Here is a 19,616-nt window from a genome sequence, read left to right on the forward strand (position 1 = left end):
CTTGATTCCCAGAGCACTGGTTTCATTTTCAACAAGTTTCATTCATTGCATGTTTGTCCCTAGTGTTAGACACTTAGATCACAAAATCACAGAATATCCTGAACTTGAAGGAGACCCACAAGGATCACCAAGTCCAACTCCTGGCTCTGCACAGGACCACCCAAAAATCAGACCTTCTGTCTGAGAGTGTTGTCCAAACGCTTCCTGAACTCCAGGAGCTCAGTGCTGTGACCACTGCCCTGGGGAGCCTGTCCCAGTGCCTGACCACCCTCTGGGTGCAGAACCTTTCCCTAACCCCCAGCCTGACCCTCCCCTGTCCCAGCTCCATGCCGTTCCCTCGGGTCCTGTCGCTGTCCCCAGAGAGCAGAGCTCAGCGCCTGCCCCTCCGCTCCCCTCGTGAGGGAGCTGCAGGCCGCCATGAGGCCTCCCCTCAGCCTGCTCTGCGCTGGGCAAACCAAGGGACCTCAGCTGCTCCTCATGCATCTTGCCATGTAGACCCTTTGCCATGTTTGTAGCCCTCCCTTGGACACTCTCTAATAGTCTAATGCCCTTTTTATATCGTGGTGCCATAAATTGCACACAGTGCTGGAGGTGAGGCAGCAGCAGCACAGAGCAGAGCGGGACAACCCCTTCTCTCAACTGGCTAGCCATGCTGTGCCTGATGCACCCTCGGGTATGACTGGCCCTCCTGCCTGCAAGGGTTGTGTTCAACTTGCTGTCAACCTAGACCCCTTTCCACAGAGTTGCTCTCCAGCCTCTCATCCCCCCAGTCTGTACACATAGCAAGGCTTGCCTCTTCCCAGGTACAGAATCTGGCATGTACTCTTGTTAAAATTTCATATTGGTGATTGCCCAGCCCTCTAATTGGTCAAGAACCCTCTGCAAGGCCTCTCTACCCCCAGTGGAGTCAACAGCTCCTCCCCATTTAGTGACACAAACTTAGAGCACTTTCAAGTCCTAGCTTAACTGAGGAGATAACCATGAAACAAACCTCTTTCACGCAATCTTCTCTTTTCAAACTCCCACGACAAGAAGTATCATTTCATCACTCATATCTCCCCTTAATCTTGACAACACTTATTTAACCTTCAAATTAAATGAATATAAAATCTAAATCACTTAGGTGACTACTCTGTTTCAACCTTTTATTCTGTCCCCAACAGTAAAGTAACTCACACAAAATTCCCAATTAATACTTGCCTCTGCCCACATACACTACGGACCTTTAGGTGGCTTTTTGTGACAGACTGAATTGTAAAAGTATAAAATACACTTTTTACTGTTCCATTCTCATACGATTCTCCTTTCTTTGACCTCTGGAACAGTAATCTGTTTTCCTCATTTCTCTTTCTAAGCAAAATGGCTTCACGTTACAACATCATGCCTTTCTTGACTGCTTATGCTTTTTTTTTTTCTGTGTTGGTACCTTAAGAGTCCCATTTTTTACCATTCTGTGACAAACCAAGCTCTGTTTTAAAATTACCATAAACAAAATATTTTAAATAAATAGACCAACAATTTAATTCTAAACTTCAGAAACTCTGCAGAAAGTTTTAGATACAGCAACAATAAACCCTGCTATCTTCCAGGCTAATTCATCTCCTATTCAAAATACAGATCAAACTTCCTTCAAACTTAACTATCTAATAAAAAGAGTGATGAGATTCCAAGCTTGCCAGATCCATTGTGAATCTGCCCAAGCATTTTTCTTACAGTGAGATACTGATGAACAAACAAGCTTTTAAATGCAAAAGTCTGGTTTCATAGAATCCCCGAATGGTTTGCTTTGGAAGGGACCTTAAAAATCATCTAATTCCAATCCCCCTTCCGTGGGCAGGGACACCTCCCACTAAACCAGGTTGCTCAAAGCCCCATCCAACCTGGCCTTGAACACTTCTAGGGATGGACATCCACAACTTCTCTGGGCAACCTGCTCCACTCTCTTAGTAAAAAAATTTCTTCCTTCTATCTAATCTAAATCTCCCCTCCTTTCACTTAAAGTCATGATTCTTGTCCTATCACGCCACTCCCAACAAAGAGTCCCTTCCCAGCTTTCCTGTAGGCCCCTTTTAGGTACTGGAAGGCTGCTGTAAGGTCTCCCCAGAGCCTTCTCTTCTCCAGGCTGAAAAAAAAAACCAACTCCCTCAGCCTGTCTTTGTAGAAGAGGTGCTCCAGCCCTCAGACCATCCTCATGGCCCCCCTTAGGACTTGATCCAACAGCTCCATGTCCTTCTCATGCTGGGGCACCAGAGCTGAACACAGGACTCCAGGTGGGGTATCATGAGAGCAGAGCAGAGGGGGACAATCACCACCCTCACCCTGCTGGCCATGCTTTTGATGCAGCCCAGGATATGGTTGGCTTTCTGGGCTGCAAGCGCACATTGCCAGCTCACATCAAGCTTCTCATCAACCAACATAACCAGGTCCTTCTCCTTAGGGCTGCTCTTAATCCATTCTCCACCCAACCTGTATTGGTGGTTGGAATTGCCCCGACCCAGGACCTTGAACTTGGCCTCATTAAACTCCATGAGGTTTGCACAGGCCCACCGCTTAAGCTTGCCCAGGTCCCTCTGGATGGTATCCCTTCCCTCCAGCGTGTCAACTGCACCACAAAGCTTGGTGTCATTGGCAAATTCGCTGCGGGTGCACTCGATCCCACTGTCCATGTCACCAACAAAGATGCTAAACAGCACTGGTCCCAATACCAACCCCTGATGAACACCACTCATTACTAATCTCGTTATTGAACACTGAGCTGTTGACTGCAACTCTTTGAGTGCAACCATCCAGCCAGTTCCTTACCCACCATTGTCCATCTGTCAAATCCATGTCTCTCCCATTTAGAGCCAAGGATATCAGGGAGGACAGCATCAAATACTTTGCACAAATCCTTATAGATTATGTCAGATGCTCTCCCCCCATCTGTACTTTAAACTGTACGTTAGTACAATTTCTGGGAGGATGTGACCCATGACCTTGCCATGAATAGAGGTGTGACTTTTAATAGAATAATTAGTCTTTTAAAACAAAAGAAACAAAAAACTCAAAATGACTTAAAATTAAAATTAATATTTTATAAAAAAAATCACTCGTGTTCTCTATAATCTTCCCGGTACTTTCTCACATGCTCATTATGCAGCTAATCAACTCTGCAGCTTTGTGGATTGTAGCAAACCAAGGTCTCCTGGTCTCTTAAGACGTTTTTATTTCTGCCATTAAAGAGGACTGGCTACAGCTGGTTAAGATGCACCTAGCACCATCTCCCTTCTCCCCAAGGATACTTTCTCTCTTAAATCTCCTAGCCATTGTCTTAATGGAAGATACCTTTTTTGTTCTTTACACATTAGTCTGTCACACAAACAAGGTATATTTGTCTTTCCACAAACATGACTAACTTGGAATGAACCTACAGCAAGTTCTTTTGCTCAAAAAAAAAAAACCAAAAAAAACAATTCAAAATGTCATATGGTTTACAATTACAAAAGTGGTATTTTCTCCCTTCCCACCCCCAGAGTACTGTGTTGGGCATTTAAATTCCTTAAACTTGATCTATATGATCCTGCATAATCGATTCCAGAATTATCATTTAATCCTATCATTTATTATCTTTTTATTATATTACTTGCTGCATTTCCCTTAAAAATAACTATAATACTTTTTAAAAAAAAAAAAGCATGAGTTTAATCATGGCCCAGCACAGCATGAACTCAGCTTTAAGATCTGGTATAAAACAATACATGTTATGACATTTCTGGGTTTTGGTGTTAGGAATTTAAAAAAAAAAGCTAAGGTCACTTTTTCTTTCAAAATGCACTGTTCTTGAGAATGGCGTTACAGGCTGGAACATTACATCCAGACTGGGTTATGGCTACAACTTATTGTTTTAGAGTCCCACAGTAAATTCAAAGTTATTTTATACTCAATAGAAAGAGTAGAAACATAGAAAATTGGCAAAGAGTACACTCAATGGTTTTCTTGTTAAATACTTGTAAAAAGACTCACACACTAGCTCAGTAACAGTGAATGAATTAATGATGAATACTAGTGAAAATGTGAATTTGCAGAATTCAAAAAATTATGTAAGTTTCACTTATTTTGGAAAAACAAATTCTGTGATCAACTAACCACATGCATGTCTTCTATGAGAAAAGGTTATTTTCCACCCACAGTCAGTGAAGTCACAAATAGGTTCTGCATCTCAGCTACACAAATGGAGAGGTCAATTACGAAGCCATTTGAAATTCTTTAGTCTTCACCACAAGATATGTCAGGTTTTAGTCTCTCAACCATCTTATCCTGTCATAGAATAAGGAGGTAGCAGAGTTCCTTGGTTTCAGGGACGTCTTCTCCTCCCTTCTGACAATTAAGAGGTCACTGCTCTGTTGATGGCATTAATTAACCAGTTCTGTTGAACTGGAGAAACCAGTCAAAAACAGAAGTCTTCCGTGATATTTGGATGAAGGAAACACTAACTTTGGATATCTACAGTCAACTTGTAAATATTACCAAATTTGAAGTTCTCAAATATCTGCCAACAACCGATGTTTAACACTTATATGCTTTTGTTTATTTAACCACATATGCTGCAAAATACATTGAAGTCTTGCAGAAGAGAACACCAGGAAGTGTCACAAGGAAGTCCCACAAGCCTAGCAAAAGGTGACAAGCAGCCATACTCTTAACGCATGAATCTGCCTTCCACAAAAAGCAACACTGCTACCAGCATGTTATATATGACATCCAGATGCAAAAACTTGTATTTACCTGTACTAATCTAGGAGTTAAGATTGAATTCGTTGCAGGAAAAAAAGGCTCCTTAACCTCTTCATGCAACACATCTGACTGTTTGATCTATTAGCACCCCCTTTTGGTCAACTGTTGGAGATATATTAAAGAAAACTAGGTATCATGGCACATGTAACCAGATCACATCAGAGATGAAAGAATGTCCTAAAGAAAACTTCATGCACCTCATAAAAAATGAAAGCACTCATTAAGTCTAAATGGAGTTTTAAGTATTCTGATAATGAATGACCAGAGCACCAGAGGATGCACATATGCAGAAGCGGAACTGAATGCTTTGATGCACAAATGAGATAACCATTCTTAGAAAAGCAACTTTTTTTTTTTATAGTAAGGCATTTATGAGGAATAATATAAGCTTCACAACATATAGCCACCCTAAAAACTTTGAAATTCTCAACAAGAACATGGAAAAACTGTCAGCTCAGAACTTTCCACAGCATCCAACCTAGTCACACACTACAATTAAGTAGACTAAAAACAAATTAGCATAATGTTCATTCGTGTAAAATGGGAACATTAATGACTGCCTGTTACATGATGTCAGATACAGTACAGATCATGGTATTCAGGCCCAATATAATGCATTTTTATACAGACAGCTTGTAAAGTTGAACTTGTGAGAGACGAACTTAAATACAGTGGGATAGTGCTTCCTTGGTAGTAAATTTACTACTGTAATACTGTAATTAAAGTGACAATGCCTTATCAGAGTCACTGATATTTTACTTTTTACCAGGATTCTTTTATTATTTTTACAACATCCCAACATAAATTAATATGGGATAGTTTATAATGCCAAACAGTCCACGTGGAGACCATGAAGGTCTATTTTGCAGTATGAACCCACACGAATAACTTTTGGGTTTGGAAGAGAAGCAAGTTTCCCATTTATAGCTACATTTTCAGACAATATTGGCACATCATAGTTTTTACTTTGCCTGCAAAACGATGTTGAATTATAAACACTGTAAGTTCTGTTTCTGAATGAATGAATACTGACTTACTTAATCTAAAGTACTGAAATTTCTATATTATGTACCAAAAAACAAAAGACCAAAATTTAAATAGGAATATATAAATACTGCATAAGAACATAAACATAGAAGGTCACATGAAAAAACATATATTTCTGGTGTGGGTTTGGAAATCAGGGCACGAACTGATCGTGCTTTATTGTTAGAGAAATCTATTTATGAGAAGAAGCACTGGGCATCTAACTGTACTGAATAAACAAGAAAATAACTTCTAGCATTCAAGTTGTGGTTTGTAACTTAGTGGGTATTACCAAAGCAAAATATTAAGTTGGTTTACTTTTGGAAACTGAATTAATGTAATACTTCTAAATATTTTACTAAGAAGAAAACAGTCAGATTTTAGTTCTTTGGGATTCTACTTTAATTACCCCATGGATAAAAAAATTCTAGTGACGGCCATGGCACCAGTTGAACCACAGCACTATGCAAGCACAGCTCCAGTTTCCAATACTGCCCTAGGACCAGTGCATTACATGCACTTGTGGCACCCCAGTGAAGTCCCCAGGACAAATGCCAGTTCTGTGAGCCGCCACCAGCTGGAACACAGCGAAGAGCAGTGCAGCCCTTCCTGTGGCTCAGCAAAAGCCTGACAGAAAGCACAGGCAGGCTCAAACTATTCCTGCAGTTACACAAGTGTCTCTACCATGCTCCAGAGCACTGCCAAACAGCAGAATTGACTAGGTGGCACATGCATGGCACAAGCATTTACACACTGAAAACTGCTTGACCTGAGGAATATTTGGGGCAAAAATCCACACTCACTCCAGTTCATGTCAGCACCCAGGCAAACAAGGGCTCTAAGTCCTGAAACAGCTCTGAGCCAGCCCCAGGCTGATACCAGACTGTCTTCTCAAACCTCTAGGATGTAAACTCAGTCTTTGTTTGCAAATAAACTTCATAACAAAGTCATGCAAGTGCTTTTAGATCCCTATATGCACGTAATTCAAAGTATCCTAGCCAACACTGGTGAAAAGACTGGAAACACTTTTGACAGAGGAGATTTACATGCTAAGAATGACCCAAAAATATTTACTTATTTTTTGTAGTTGAAATCACAAAACTCACTAGGAAAAAAAGGATATTTTGTCTACTACTTTTTCAGCAATAGAATATGTAATTTATAAGATGTCCATCTGCTGTCAGGTGGCGGAGGAGCTCTAAGCTGTTACCACCTGTACAGCTGCTGATCAGCAATTCCATTACATGCTAGTCTAAAGAATAAGACCTAATCTTAGAAATTTCATTGCAGATCACAATTTGAAAATCGCAGCTTGCTGAGGACCACTAAACCTTCTGTAGGCAAGTCATCTGAAAGACAAATAATACTAGAAATGCTGCACAACTTACTATCAACTATCAATTGAATTTTACGTTATCTAGTTAGAAAACATAATAAAGTTAAGAAGGAAGAGAGAAAAAATTCTGTTGGGAGTAAACACAAAATACACAGGTGACATATTTGCTTTGTTTGTGCTTACTAAATGTCAAATTTCTCCCCACACATACACATTCAGGCATTCACATAACTAGACAGTAACTAAAAACTGTGCTCTCTTTATAGCAAGAACAACAAAAGTCAAAGGGTTTAATTCCAAAACTGTGAGGAATGAAACTAATGTTCCACAGCCCACCTCTGTGTTAGGGAAGACTATGCATTTCGAACAAGAGCCTTTTAATTATGTAAAACTAAACAAAAAATGCAAACATGCAAGAATCTTTACTCAAAATCTTTTACGGCATAGTGTGGTCTTGTATTTTGTCCCTGTCCTCTTAATTTTGCCTTCCTATTTGACTGAGCACACAGGTTTATGTAACAGATATTCTAACAATCCTACGCTAATCTCAATCTACAAAATATAGCATACAAATTAAGGCAAGTTTTCTTATGTTACTGTCACCAAACATTTCAACTGTAAACTATCGAACTGTAGTAAAAAAGAGAATCAATCCCTTGAAGTGCTAATGCAAAACTACAGTTTATAACAGTTCACAAAAGTCAATGAATCTATGTGGCTAGTATGCCTCAGCTGTTGGGCAGCTATAAAAAAAAAAAGTGTTCAAGAGCTGTTTATTCATTTTTGTTTGTAGTACTTCATAAACATCACAGCCAAATGGCTCACAAATGGAACATGACATTCAGAAGGTCACTTTCGGAACTATATGCTCTCAGCAGTTGTTCTAGATGACAATGGGATAATCTAGTTAACATTGTGGATAATTTTATTTCACCCTTGCTTTGTCCAATTTACCTCATCTCAGCCACCTTACTCTTCAATTTCCTTCCTGAGGTCAAACTATTGTTCTCAATTCCTCCTCGAACTGTCACCATTCCACAATTATCATCTGCCTTTGCTACTTTCCACAATACCACACGGCTTAATTAACCACAGCCCATTTTTTCTTCTTCTGCCTGTACATATTATTCCTTCATTGAAATAATTCCAACTCATCCATTCCACACACCTCTGAGTGGAAAAAATACGTTATTTGTTATTGTCAGCTCTCGTGAGACCTACCCCCATGGCGGGGGGTGGGAACTGGGTGATCTTAATGTCCCTTCCAACCCAAACTATTCTGATTCTATGGTAATACTTCAGTAACTCTTTGCCTACTGAGTTATATGCAGAGAAGAAAACCAATGGTGCCATCTTATATGCCAGAATAATTATGATTTGAGTTTTCAAGTCAGCTTGCTCTCTTAACATTAACAGCATGAAGACCAAGGCTGCCAGACCACGTGTCAGGGCCCTGAGGGCACTAACAGGCCGTAGTAACTCTGGTCAGTTTCACCCACAGCCTCCGTGAACACCAGAAGCTCCATTTAAGCTCAGCTCTGGGTCTTCGTTCCCTGCCTGAGTGACAGGATTAACTGTACCAGTGTCCAGTCCTGATTTAGGCTCCTGTCTCAATCCCTCAATCCCCAAACCTGCAGTATGGCTCCAACCATGTTTCTATCCTGTTGCCTGGATGGACTTGAGACACACATTGTAGCTTGTCTTCAAACCGGTCTCTGGCTCCTTTTGCTCCTGACTGGACTCCCTGGATGGACCCTGGACCTGGGTTTTATCACTTAGCTTTGTCTGGGACTGTTGACAGACTTATCAATTGCACTTAGCTCTGCTCATGCTGAGATGCTGAAGGACTGTGTCCTGGTCAGTGAGGGCCCTGTTCTTGCTGAGATCACCTTTGCTTTCCAACTTGCCTTCCCTTCAGGCAAGAACGGAAGACTTTGCTGCTTCCTACTAGCCATTAATTTCTATCAAGTTCAGATTCATCAACTGCATGTAATACATTTGCATGTGTTTTTCAGCCTTATTACTTTGCAGTCAAACCAAAGGACAATTTTTATCTAGTTTCTCTATAACGAACGATTTTTTATCTTACCACTTTCTCAAAAGATACTAACCACACATTTTTTTCTGTGTGGGAACCAGTGTGATTAATTAGCTTCTACAAAACCCACCCATCCTTAGGTTAAAACAAATGGCTGGCTGCAACCTATGTGGCCTAAGTAAGTGTCTCCAAATTAAGTTTTACAGAAGTTACCACATCAGAACTTCAAATGCTATTCTACACTTGAGTGCAAGTAGTGATTACATAGCTCTAGTTCATAAACAGAAGTACTTCCTTCTACAGCATACCGTACAAACATTTGCAGTCCTCAGACAATTACTGATGAGGGATAAACTATGCTGTGGTACAAGGGTAATGTGAAACTGTCAAGTTCCTTAAATGAAGTCTGCTTTAAAAGAATGGCTGACTGCACTGTTGTTCCAAAATTATCTTACTGCATTTTCTTTCCATTTAAAGCTATTAATGTAAACACATCTTACAATCAATTTTTGAGAATTCACCTTTGAGATAAAAATAATTTTATTGGCTACCATATTTGTGTGTTTCTTTGTACTCTTATTTATACATCGACTCTCTTCTCCTCCACTGGCACTGTTCTTTCCTTTTGCTAGTCTCTTTTCATAGTCCTACTAGCTATTAGCTCCCTGAAAGTAGACTTGCTATTACTCACTCTATTCTTAAGTGGAATAAACCCTTAAGGCAAAACTGGTGCTTCAAATGCAAACCTTATTCTTGAATTGCAGTTCAGACAACAACATTCAGATTATTTGTCTCTTTCTCTGGTAGGCACAATCAACATTGACGTATGACAAAACATCGCTGCTGCAGAATTCCCCTTGATAACTTACGCAGCACATACAAATATGCCTTGAATACATGACAGAACAGTCAAAACTACTGCATGAAGAGCTGTTTCTTTCCTTAATTTAAAATATAGTAGTTCTAACTGATGGTAGTAAGACAATTGTTTATTGTTGGGTCTTTAAATAGCTACAAAATACAACTCTACTTTTGTAAAGAAAAAATGGTACTTCTGAAGATTACTGAATTCAGATACAATATTCATAAAAATCTCTAACTAAAACTATTGAAATACACAGAAAAGATGAAGAATTAAACTGTTATTCTATGGCTCAAGACTTTGTTTTGGACTTTATGGCATCACGAACATTAGTAGGACGTTACCTCGTTAGATTTATAGCAAATGACAATATCAGAATAATTATATTTGTACTGTACACATTCAAAAAAGATCAGACTTCAAATATTTTATATAAAATACATTAAATATGAGTTTTAAAAATAAGAAGAAGCTGTTCATGAGATCTTTCATGTTAACACTGCAAGAATAAACAGCTGCAAGAAATGTTTGCCCACACACATTCTAGAGCTGCCTACAGTCTGTCTAGTCAAGTCAGAAGTTAATTTACTTCCTCAACATCAGTCACGGGTCAAGGGAAGATTAAGTCATACACAGATTACTGATGCTTGAAAGTGGCTTGTTAATAAAATAGTACCTAAACATACTTTTATACTGGGCAGTAGGGAGCAACTGCACTAACTCAGACAAAACTATGCCATTAATTTCTTAGGACATGCGTATTATAAAGAAGGCAATGGTAAATTTTCAGCTTGCCTCCTGCTAGCTTAACAGTATTTTTATTAGAAACAATAATGCACATAATCTTAAAACTGCTTGGATGTGTACTTTGTGACATACTCAGAATCCAATTCTTACAAAACTTTTAAAAAGCATATCAAAATCCACTGTATTGTTGTGAGAATGAAAACATGTACATGGATGAAACTATAAAAATAAGCTCTGGTGAATTATAAAATATTCTGAAGTTGTTAGTATAAAAGATTTTTTTAAACTTGTTCTCATTTTTTTTAAATACTCTTTTTAATAGGCTTTATCTTCCCTGCTTAGCATTTCAATACAAATAACTTTTCTCTTAAAACAGCCAATTTTGTATACAACAGCCAATTTGCTCAATAGCATAAAAATCAATAGCTGCTGCAGGAGGTAGAATATCTTTCATTTCCAAATTTTCTCTGAATACTACAAGTTTAATTTCTTACAGTAACAAAAGAAAATGCAGACAGAGTTCGCTTTTAAATAATCAAAAATACACAAGCTTAAAAACAAATACTTTCCTGCATCACTAAGATCAGTATAAAGCATAATAACTACGAACGAGACTACCTGTTACGCCCAGACAGAACTGAGTAGTGATTTTGCTTTTGTATTCCCAGAAATTTATCTTACACCTAACATTGTTTTCAAGCACGTTTAATGTCCACAGATTCCTTAAAAAAATAAAATTGACAGACACTGCCACAGATTGCAGATGAGTAGAAATTATTACTATTCTAACTAGATGATTTGTCACTAAGATGTCAGCAAGAGCAATACTGAAAATTGAGAACACGACCGAAAGTTTAAAATATCAATCATATTAACTGTAATTAGTGTTTCTATCACCATTTGTCAACATGAGCTTAAGAACCGGTGAAATTACCAACAATGCCACAGAGGAGATTTCGTACATTGGTCTAACATACTGAGACCTATACATTGGTCTAACAATTCCTACTGCATTTACTTCCGTGCAAAACAGAAATGCTAGATATATAGCATGAATGCTAGACATATTATAAATAATCTGGCTGTAGCTAGTTGCAAGTGAAAGGCCAGAGCAGCATGCTATTGAGATAGATGGCAATTAAATTCTTGAGTTACTTCATTTTTGGAACTTAAGTTCTTTTGAATCTCACTTGTACATTTTGCTAGTACCTGCTTTTGCGAAGAACAGCTTTAAAGGTGACAGCTCCTACCAGTCAGAAATACAAGCTCAAAACAATCATCTCCTGGGCAACCATATATAGATACTACATTGAGTTTAAGATTTACAGTGGAAAAAGACAGTTAACTGAATCATAAATATCAAACCTACGTTAAGGGAATATCAAGGTTATTTTGCAACCCAAAAAGTTTTTCCCAGTCTATACATGCTGAACAGTATATATTAAACCACTGCAACTAAAGCAAATTTTATTATTTTGTTCACATAGATTTGAAATGCTATCTATTGACAGCTGGCATTCAAATTCCCCTTCTTCTTGTATCCATATGGCATTTCTTAATCTATAAATTTCATGTTTGAAGTCACTGTAACATGTTGTACAAAAACACTTCTCTTAAACTTAGAGACACCAAATATTTGGTATTAGGAAATACCACCATAAAAGCCTTTTCCATGAAAGAATTTGTTTATTTTTGTTTTTGTATTTTAAACCAAAATAGGCATCATTTTCAAACACAGTATCAAAATCTATTTTAAACTGTTTAGTCCCTAAGGAAAATATTATGTCCTTCTGTTTTAGGATATTAGTGCCAACAAACTTCACCTCTGCCCCCTTCTTTTCTTTTTTTTTTTTTCCTCTCATTCTCCACTCCTCTTCAAATCCTCAAAGTAGAAGGAAGACCACTAAGTGGACAGATCAGTAGACATACGAAAAAATATATTTTAGAATGAAATAATGTTTTTTTAAAGATATGCAGCGACGAGTGGTTCTGAACTCAAACTGACTAGTTGCACTGAGCTGGTAATAAAAGCTTTCAACTGTTTTAGTGCAGAAGCAAACCCACACCTTATTTACTTGCTATCTTCCCATACAAACGTACCTTAAAGGTCTTCCTTCTTTTCTCTATTAAACCTCTTACTAAAGAGGTTGTCATTCCTTCTATCTTCCTCTTTGGGGTTCTAATTCCAAAAGTGAAGGAAACAATAAAATTAAAATAAGTCATTCCAAGTTACATGCTCAACTGTGAGCAGCAATTTAAGAAGTCTCATCAGGTATGCTTTGCTATCATCACCTCCTGCACTATTTACTTTTCTCCGTTTACAATAGAAAAACAGTCATTTCCAGAACAACACTTCTCACCCTTTCCCCCCATTCTCAAACTTTGGCCCTTCCCACCTCTTTTCCCCATCCGACCCTCCTATTTCCACATATTTCTGATGATCCTCTTCCTCACCTAGACCAACACTGAAGCTATCTAAAATTTAAGAAACGTTATGGGAGTCCCGTAGAACATTAAGGACAAGAACTAGAAGAAGGCTAAATAATATGAAACGGTATTTTTCAGTTGTGTGTTTCTCTCATCTCTGACAGAATTCTTCATTTTGACAGCAACATTATAACGTTCCCAATGTTTCATTACATTTCCTGTTCTCCGTGTGGCCTTTCCGAAGCATCCTCTTTCCATCCTAAAGGAACCAGGGAACAGTCCTTCACCCTGCTCCCCATACTGCCAAAAGCAGGAGATTGAAAACACTACTCTGGTTCACCAGAGCTGCTCTGGCCTTGTACAGATATGCATGATGCTAGGTTCATGCATATCCATGAACAATACACCAGTCATGAATAACACAGTATGCTGTTGGCATGTCAAATATTGCAGGACAGAAGCAAGTAAGGATTATCGATTTTGACATCCTACGTAATGTACTGCAAAAGGACTTGAGTTATCCTACTCGTCAGAAATCTGTCAAAGCATGAAAAATTGATGCAGGAAGAGGTTCTTCCTTCATAAGAAAGAGAGACCAGATTATGATTCAAGAGGCATGTGACAATAAAAAATAACCACTGATTATGCTTTCAGACACAGTGAATACTCAAGATGTGACTGCTAGACTCTTTTATCCACACAATCATTGTTTCAACAGTGTGGATAGAGTCAAAAAGAATGGATTTTAAATTAACTATACACTTAGATATATGTAACACCTACTTCTTTCAAACTGGTGCTTGAGGCTGTCTGCAAGATCAGATGAAGATTCACTGCTGCCTGGAGTCTTGTTTTTAAACTTATCTTCATTATCTGTACAAGCTACAGTGTTTTTCATCTTTTTCTCCCCTTGCTGTGTCCATTTGTCTCTCCACATCTTTCACCTTGAGTGTGCTCCAAACCTCCACGTCACTGTAATCTTATGACTAAGAAACTCCCTGGAGCTTTGTTCTGCATTTCAGTCGGCAGTTGTACTACTGTGGTAGTGCAGTTTGATTCACCATTATTTCTCTGATATGCATTAAAAACAAAATAAAATTTAAATTAATTGAATAAAATTGTAAAATCCAAGTTAACTATATAATACTTCAAAGGTCTTTTTCTCCCATAAACAACCAAAAGAAACTTACATTGCAAGGTTAAGATATCTATGAACTTTATCCCCTGATCTTTTGAAATTTTAACCCATACAGTGTATGCAGATGTGGTTAGTCACTGGTATCAATTTTGGTTAAGTTAAATGCCGCAAAACTACTGTTTGTTAAAGAAAAATCAAGAGTTTCTGATTTGTCTGAACCTGACAACACCACATGTACATTATCTTGTACAGCATATGACAGTATGTGGCTGGCATGAACAACAGGTGACTGAAATAATAATAATAAAAAAGAATTGCTGCCAATTGTTACTTATTCAAAGTCTGAAAAAAAGTCACACTGGCTAGCACTAACATTAGCTAAACAGTGCTTCCATTAGCCAGGAACAGCAAGAGCTTTGTGAATTATTGTGCAGCTCTCTGGTCAACGCAGATCTGTCTCTGGGAAGTCTGAAGTCTGCCTACTAAGACATACTTTAAGAACATGCAACAAAAGCTAATGCTATTTTGAAGAAAATAAATAATAATGATAAAAAAGACAGTAATATGAAAAAGTCAGTTAATCTGAGGAAAAAAATTTAAAAAAAATCTATTACTGATGAAAGAGCAAGATAGTAATTGAACAATTTGATGGGCTTCTTCTGCATTTAGAAGCTATTTTCCCACAAAAATGGCTTCCTGTCTCATTCTGTTCTGTTCTCTTGCTAATATAAATGCCAACTCAAGAATAAGATTTAAATGATGCCCCAAGTTGCCGGATTCTCTTCAGCATACAGCATGAACTGAGTAACTGACTTCCTACTACACAAATGTCCTTATTTCTTCACTCTCATAACCTCAGGTGTCCATTACAATGAACAAGCAAAACATTTCTGATCATCCTCAGAGTCTTTACAACACAATTACATGAGGCAGGGAATACATTCTGAAGAACCATCATTTATCACTGATAAGTGACAAGAAAAATCCATTACTAAGAAATGTATGGATAGTATAACCAGGTGTTACACCTCCATACACAAAATATTCCACTTCTGCAACAGAAATGAGAATCTTTGTATCTTGACTGCAATACACTGTGAAACAACGAGAGTCTCAAATGCTAAGTGGTTTTGGAATGAATAGCTCCAAAGTTCAGCAGAAATTGGTTTGTTGTCAAACACAGAACACAGAATCACAGAATTGTTTGGGTTGGAAGGGACCTTAAAGATCAACGAATTCCACCCCCCTGACATGGGCAGGGACACCTCCCACCAGACCAGGTTGCCCAAAGCCCCATCGAGCCTGGCCTTGAGCACCTCCAGGGATGGGGCATCCACAGCTCCTCTGGGCAGCCTGTGCCAGTGCCTCACCACCCTCTGAGTGAAAAATTTCCTCCTAACCTCTAATCTAAATCTCCCCTCTTTTAGTTTAAAGCCATTCCCCCTTGTCCTATGTGCTCATTTAAAAAGTTTTATAAGCCGCAATAAGGTTTCCCCATAGCCTTCTCTTCTCCAGGCTGACCAATCCCAACTTCATCCACTTGCCTTTGTAGGAGAGGTGCTCCAGCCCTTTGATCATCTTTGTGGCCTTCCCTTGGACTCAGTCTAATAGGCCTGAGTCCTTCTTGGGCTGGGGGACCCAGAGCTGAACACAGGACTCCAGGTGGGGTATCATGAGAGCAGAGCAGAGGGGGAGAATCCTGTCCCTCAACCTGCTGGCCATGCTTCTCTTGATGTAGCCCTGAACATGCTTGGCTTTCTGGGCTGCAAGCGCACATTGCCAGCTCACGTTGAGCTTCTCATCAACCAACATACCCAGGTCCTTCTCTGCAGTCTCAATGAGTTCTTTTCCCAGTCTGTGCTCATGCCTGGGATTGCCCCAACCCAGGTGCAGCACCTTGCACTTGGACTTGTTGAACCTCATTAGGTTCACATGGGCCCACTTCTCCAGCTTGTCCAGGTCCCTCCAGGTGGCACCCCTGGCATCCCTTCCTTCTGGTGTATCGACTGCACCACTCAGCTTGGTGTCACCTGCAAGCTTGCTGAGGATGCACTCGATCCCACTGCCTGTGTCGTTGATGAAGATGTTAAACAGCACCGGTCCCAGGACAGACCCCTGAGGGACACCACTAGTCACCGGCCTCCACTTGGGCACAGAGCCACTGACCACCACTCTCTGGCTGCAGCCATCCATACAATTAGCTAATCACTGAAAAGCCCACCTTCAAATCCATCTCTCTCCAATTCAGAGATAAGAACATTGTGTGCGGACCGTGTCAAAGGCCTTACAGAAGTCCCGGTAGATGACATCGGTCGGTCTTCCCTTGTCAACTGAAGCAGTCACTCGATCACAGAAGTTCAAGTGCTCTCTTCCCAGTTCAGCCTATCCACATTCTCTAACGCATGACAAAACTGCAATCTTTCACAAGACATTTAAGACAGTCCCTCCTTTGTTTTCCTTTTACTGTTTTTCTTTCTATTTCTATTCACATGAATCTTGAAAAAATGTGCTATTTAAATTATACCCTTAAATCAAATTTTGGCTGAGCATAACTTAAAGAGGTCAAATTTGAAGTAATTCAGTGAGACAGACAAGCTAGGTACGCCCTTCTTCCCAGAGAGGTCAAACTCGGAACATATTCAACATAATTTTAAGATCATTAAACTTGATAGATCTCACAGTATAAAAGTTTCAAAACTGTGATCTAAGCAAAAAAGGCACTTCTACTTTCTGTATCAGCTCAAGCCACCTCTTAATGGTCACCACTAGAGAGAAGAGTGATGGACTCAGTAACTGCTGCTTCAGTGATTTAAACTAGACATACACTATTTCCTTTTCCTAAAGGTATCAGGAATACTGTTGTGTGTGCTCCTAATTTATGACTAAACACTTATTTCCCTGTTGTGTTAGCAGTCAACACTTCAGAAACACCAAGCAACTTAGGCATGTGTATTCTGAAGTGCTTAAACATGCACTGATAAATTCAGTTTTGCATTACAGGAGGACACAGTACTTGTAAGGATCAAATATAACTCATGGAAATCAGAATATAATCTTTTCTGACTACTGGAAAATGATCTTGGGAACTGTTTTCAAAATCAGAAGGAAACTACTATTCTGTTCCAAAAACTGAAGAACTTGTTGGAGAAACTTGTTTTGCATGAAAAACAAACAAACAAAAAAAAAAAGAAAACAAAACAAACCCACTGCAAATAGAACTGTTCCTTTAAGGTTTTAACTTTAATCCTACAATGGTCAAACAATAAACCGTATTACTCCCATAATTTCAGCAAACAACATGAATCTCTAATTCAGTGGTTTCACAGCATCCCAGAAGGGCTGAGGGTGGCAGGGACCTCTGGGTCCATCTGGCCCAACCCCTGCCCACGCAGGGACGCCCAGAGCAGGCTGCCCAGGACCACATCCAGGGGCTTTTGGAGGTCTCCAAGGAGGAGACCCCACAGCCTGTCTGGGCAGCCTGTGCCAGGGCTCCCTCACCCGCACAGCACAGAAGGGCTCCTGGTGCTCGGATGGAGCCTCCTGTGTGCCGGGTTGTGCCCACTGCTTCTCATCCCACCACTGAACACTCCTGGGTAGAAACTGACCCATCTCCTTCTCATCCTCCCTTCAGACAGTTATATAATGATAAGATCCCACCAAGCTAGAGTCTCTTCTCCTAGTGAGCAGTCCTGTTCCACGCAGGACAGAGGCTGCAGTTCCTTTCTTATCTTCGTGACCTTTCACTGAACTCTCTCTGGTAGCTGCATGTCTCTCCTATACTGGACAATCCAGAATTTGACACAGTACTCCAGGTTTCCTGGTTCCAAGGAAAATTTAGTTCTCACTTTTCTAACATGCAATGATTGCAAAAATGTGTCAAATTCTACATAAGAGAGACTCACGGTGCTTCTCCCTGCCTCTTCTCCCAAGCCACCTGAAGATTTATGATCAGGTGACTTTCCCAAGGAATGTGAAACACAAGTTCAACTTCCTCTGAGATGAGCATCTCCAATTTCTCTTTTACTGAAAAAAATAAGGACACTAACACTCCAATCTCCTTCTGCGGCAGAGAAGGAACCTGGGGCATGATTTCAAAGATCCTGTTCCTGGAAGAAGCACCAACCTGACAGCCCCTACCTCACACCTCCATGCTGCTCCTTTCCCACCCCTGCTACATCCTACTACTTGTTTTGGAATAAATGCTTATGAGGTAGGGTGGTAAAACTTCCAAACAAACAAACAAAGCTATTTTTAGCCTGGATCAGTTGACTGACACAGTTTACAAGGTACAGGGGACAGTTGTATCAGCACCACAGAGGACCAAACAGCGGGCAGAAACAAGTGAACATGAACAGTAAGTTTCTGCATTACCACAGAGGAATTCCTAAATTTATATTTGGGTTCCAAAGTGTTTTTATGAGACTGAAGATTAATTTTCAGCACTGTAAAACAGGTGTCATTTTAAGGAATAAGCACAAGTGACTAAAGGGCCAGTCAACATAGAATGCGTAAAAGAATAGTACGATTGTAGTCCTTTTTCTTCTCTGTATGTATGTACAGTTTTCTGGGTGTACATTTACATATGTACATATAAACATACACATTTAAAAGAGTCACTGTAACTTTCTACAACCCACTTTTATATTTAAAAATTGATGTAGCACTGAAAGCCCTCAAAATCGCAGTAGAGTGCCTTGAACTACATCTTTCTGGCTGATCAGAGGAGCTCAGAAAAACTTGTCTCGTGGCGCACACAGAACATGCGCACACACCTTCAGCTACGGCTTGGGCCACGCACTGGACCTTCGATACAGGTCTCTACAATGAAAAAAAACAATAATAAAAAAAAAAAAAACAACACAGCAGCACCAAAAATTATAAGGTGATTTCCAGTGTTATTTCGAGGCGAGTGGGGAGACAGCGGAAGGGCGGACACGCGTCCTCTAAAAAAAATTACATAAAATTAAAAGACGTCGGGGAGGGGAAGGGGGCAAAGCCACGGCGCCCGTACGGGGACAGGGATCCCCGGGAAGGCGGCGCCGCGAGGAGCCGCGGCGGCTGCCCACAGGCCGGGCAGGGCCAGCGCCGACCCCCCCGTGCCCCTCCTGGAGGCCCGGCGGCGGTCGGGAGGCCGAGCTGGGACGCGCGGACACCCGGGCGGACACCCGGACGGACACCCGGACGGACACCCGGCCCGGCCCGGCCGTGCCCTCGCGGCGCCCGCGGCGGCCCCGGCCCGGCCGCAGGCCCCGGGCAGCGCGGCCTCCCC

General features: G+C 40.2%; 1 protein-coding gene and 1 long non-coding RNA gene across 2 annotated transcripts in view; both read right to left on the reverse strand.

The window, feature by feature from the left end:
• The window catches only part of NDUFS4 (NADH:ubiquinone oxidoreductase subunit S4), a 47,560-nt gene that overhangs the window by 27,700 nt on the left and 244 nt on the right, over positions 1-19,616 (reverse strand). The window lies entirely within an intron of this gene.
• LOC310889973 lies at positions 1,883-19,567 on the reverse strand. The gene is made up of 2 exons (XR_014576952.1): positions 13,993-19,567; positions 1,883-12,961 (listed from the first exon to the last, which is right to left on the reverse strand). It is a non-coding gene; the product is annotated as an uncharacterized lncRNA (long non-coding RNA).

The sequence above is a fragment of the Anser anser genome, assembly GCF_964211835.1.
Source record: "Anser anser genome assembly, chromosome: Z".
NCBI classification, from domain to species: domain Eukaryota; kingdom Metazoa; phylum Chordata; class Aves; order Anseriformes; family Anatidae; genus Anser; species Anser anser.